Source organism: Monodon monoceros, unplaced genomic scaffold (genome assembly GCF_005190385.1).
Source record: "Monodon monoceros isolate NGI ecotype Baffin Bay Population unplaced genomic scaffold, NGI_Narwhal_1 Super_Scaffold_20, whole genome shotgun sequence".
Classification (NCBI taxonomy): domain Eukaryota; kingdom Metazoa; phylum Chordata; class Mammalia; order Artiodactyla; family Monodontidae; genus Monodon; species Monodon monoceros.
In genome coordinates, this window is record NW_021703777.1 from 68,880,038 (window position 1) to 68,884,332 (window position 4,295).

Here is a 4,295-nt window from a genome sequence, read left to right on the forward strand (position 1 = left end):
GTTTTCATTGTCATTTGTTTCTATATATTTGTTCATTTCTTCTTTGATTTCTTCAGTGATCTCTTGGTTATTTAGTAGTGCACTGTTTAGCCTCCATGTATTTGTGTTTTTTACAGTTTTTTTCAGAACTTATTCATCATACAGCTGGAAGTTTGTACTCTTTGACCAGCATCTCCTCTTTCCCCCACCCACTAGTAATCACCAGTCTAGTCTCTGCTTCTATGAGTCTGGCTTTTTTAGCTTCCACATAAAAGTGAGATCATACAGTATTTATCTTTCTCTGTTAGGCTTATTTCACTTAGCATGATACCCACTGGTAGGTACATCTATACTGCCTCAAACAACAGTATGTCTTTGATATTCTTCTTTCTCATGGCTTTCCGCTGTGTGTGTGTGTGTGTGTGTGTGTGTGTGTGTGTGTACACGTATATCACATGTTCTTTATCTATTCATCTGTTGACAGACACATAGGCTGTTTCCGTATCTTGGCTACTGTAACTATGTTGCAATGAACATGGGAGTGCAACTATCTCTTTGAGAAAGTAATTTTATTTTCTCATGCTATCCAGAAGTATAGCTGCTAGATCATATCGTAGTTCAATTTTTACTTTTTTGGGGAACTTCCACACTGTTTTCCACAGTGGCTGAACCAATTCACATCTCCACCAAAAGTGCATGAGGGTTCTCTTTTCCACACATCCTTGCCAACACCTATGGTCTTTTTTCTTTTTGATGATAGTCATTCTAACAGGTATGAAGTGATGTCTCAAAGTGGTTTTGATTTGTGTTTCCCTGACGATTAGTGATGTGGAGCACATTTTCATGTATGTATTGGTCATTTGTGTGTCCTCTTTGGAAAATTTCCAAAAATATTTCTTTGGAAATATTCAGTTCCTCTGTCTTCTTTGTTTGTGTGTTTTTTGCCACATCATACAGCTTGTGGGATTTTAGTTCCCTGACCAGGAATTGAACCTGGGCCCTCAACAGTGCAAGTGCAGAGTCCTAACCACTGGACCGCCAGGGAATTCCCAATCTGCCCATTTTAACTGGATTTTTTGTTTGCTATTGAATTGTATGCATTCTTTACATATTTTGGATATTATCCCTTGTCAGATATATGATTTGCAAATATTTTCTTATCTCATAATTCTCTTTACCAGTTCTCTTCTCATTTTAAAATTTGCATTTTCTTAGCAAGAGTGATTCTTTTCCTTATTTTCATAATTTTTGACCATCACTGGTTTTTACTTTTCATGTTCAAGTTTTTTTGACATTTTGAATATCTTCATTTATCTTTTTTGGGGGGCAACAAAGAGGTATACGTTTTTGGCATGTATGAGGATATTTTTGGTATAATCAATCATTCTTAAAGTATAAACAAAATTACTCTGAATTTAAGGCACACATAAGGACAATCTTGAAACAATTTTAAATTGCTGCCATTGTGTATTGAGCTACATAAGTGTGTAATCAACTTGCTCATACACTACCTTGACTTATTAATACATGACATTTTGTCACTGTAACATTTGTTTTTTTCTGGCTGTTTCTCCATGTCAATAAAATTTTGGCGTTATTTCACCTGGAATTACCAGAAGATGTGTCAGGTATTCCAAAAGGTGACCCAATATTGTGATCTGTGACTCATAAAACAGGTTATATCATGCATAAACATACTATTTGTTCATAGTACTTCTATGTGTTTTTGTCCTATGAAACCAAGAATTCTGATCAATTTTATTTCTTTTCATTCTGATCAAAAAAGGAAAAGGTGTAATTCATCTCTAATTGTGTACTCTGTATGTTATTCTTATTTATATACTCCAGACAGGATGAAACATCCATTTTGCTTAGGTAGCACTAAGAACCAAATCCCATGCTTATAACTGTACATCCAATGACTGGAAAAATTTTTGACACAATAGCTTCTGACTTCATAAATTTCAAATTTGTATCTCCCCACTATACACATTCTTCTGGTGCCAGGTGCCATAAAACATGTTTATATCACAATAGGACCTTTGTTCCTTCACCTTCAGTCACTTCACTAGGTAAGATATAAAACTGACCATGTGGAGTATTCTTGGAAGCCCTTACTGTGTCAGAATGGATAGCAGTAAATTAATACACAGTATGACTGCAAACTACCTAAAAAAAAATCCTACTAAATCCAACAAAATGCATCCCAACTCAATTCCCCTTAGTTAGCACCAAAAATGCTCATGAACACAGTAACACCATCCAACAAAAGTATGACAGAGGAAAAGTTAAAGTGGAGACAAAGATCTTAACCCATTATGTTTAAAATACATTATTTCAACATATCTTATAATATCAAATTACCATGTAAATACATTGCTAGGATTCTTCCTAGAGTCCTTCCTAGGTCCTTGGAAAACACTTGGTATAAAAGAGGAGTCCTGTAACTTAAGCTTCATTAGCCTCATTGCAAATCCACCTCAACCAGGTATTTAGATTGACAGTTCTAATGAATTTGTACCGTATAATCAAACTATGAGTGCTCATCAGTGATACATTTTATATTTCTGCCCTTGACAGTACTACCTGTCTTAAAGTGCCTTTAATCCAATACGAGTGGGATGAAAGCATTCATGACTAGTGGGAAGGAAATTTCATGACTACTACAGCAGTTCTGGTTCCAGATATCTTCTGAATACCCCTTCCAGCAAAACTTTTCCAGTCTATACTCCAGTAATTCACGTTCATTACCTGACTTCTAGTAACTAGAAAGGTAGTCAAGTGGATTTTAAAAGAAATAGATCAAGAGAGCTAGTTAATCAAGCATTTGCTAAACTTCCAATTAAATTATCTGTCTTAGCTGGATCACAGTTGACGATATATTAATAGATACATGGGCTGTTGCCAGCATTTCTTTTTTTCAAACTCTTAACTAAACACATTCTGCCCTACTTTCACCAAATCATCTGACTCCAACTTTCCTTAGATTAACCCAGTATTGTTGCCTTCCTTCTTTCATCCTAAAAAACTAATTCCCTTTATGACCTTGATTCAATTGTTTCCCATTCTTCCTTGCCACCCAGAGTTTTTCTCCTGTAATATTCATTTACTGCTTTTGGTGAAGCTCTACTTTTACACAAGCTTCTTCCTCTTTCATATAAAGTCTTAGGTAACACCATGCTCAAAACAAAGCTATTTATTTACTTTAATATTTCTGTGTGCTTACTCTGTGCCAGACACTTGATGAATAAGATAGACCAAGGTCCCTGTCCTTACAGAACATATAATCTAAAAGGAAAAACATGATAAAAAAAATACATATTACAACTCATGGAGAAATTAAGTGCACTGAAGAAAAAATTAAAGAATAAGGAGATAATGACAAGAAAAGTGGACAAGATACATTAGACAGAATGTACAAGGCCTTGCTAAGTGAGTACATAGCTCAAATGGAGTTGAATAGACAGGGTGGTTAGGAAGGGCTATCCTCAAGAAGTGACTTCTGAGAAGATCTGAATCTTGTGAATACTGAGAGAACCAAGGAAAAGGTCAGGGAGAACAGCAGATGGAAAGTCCCTGAAAGGGGAAGGAGTTTATTAGAGGTGCAACAAGAAACCTGACTGGAACAAAGCCAAGAGGATAATAAATTGGTAATGATTAAGAATAGAGAATTGGTTAAATTAATTATGACAGAGCCTAACAAATGAAGAAATGTAGTCACTGTTTGTTGAATAAAAGAATGAATGAATTGAGATCACAGTAATTTTCATCATCGTTTTAAAATTAATTGTTCAAGTAACATAAATACATGTGGTCTAATTTTTAAAAATAAAGCAAAAAATGGTGGTAGTTACATGAATTTCACATGTAATAAAATGACACAACTAGACACACACACTGTACCAATATCAAATTCCTAGGTTTGATACTATGCTAGAGTTAGTGTAAAAATTCACAGATCTATTGGGAAAAACTGGGAGAGGGAACATGGGACACCTCTGTAATATCTTCACAACTTACTATGAATTTATAATTATTCCAAAACAAAAAGTTAAAACAATATAGCAAAACTTAAGTGAAGACCATTTTTTCCACTTTGGTTTATAGCCCCCTTTCACACTCATCCCAGTTCCCAGATGTAACCACTGTTATGATTTTGGGGTCCATCTTTCCATACCGCTAAAAATATTTTAAAATAAATATGACGTGGGCTTCCCTGGTGGCACAGTGGTTGGAAGTCCACCTGCCAATGCAGGGGGCGCGGGTTCGTGCCCCGGTCCGGGAAGATCCCATGTGCCGCGGGGCGGCTGGGCCCG

General features: G+C 35.8%; 1 non-coding gene across 1 annotated transcript; it reads right to left on the reverse strand.

The window, feature by feature from the left end:
• Window positions 1-951: 951 nt before the first annotated feature.
• Window positions 952-1,024, reverse strand: TRNAA-UGC. The gene has a single exon. It is a non-coding gene; the product is annotated as a tRNA-Ala (tRNA).
• Between the last annotated feature and the right edge of the window lie 3,271 nt (window positions 1,025-4,295).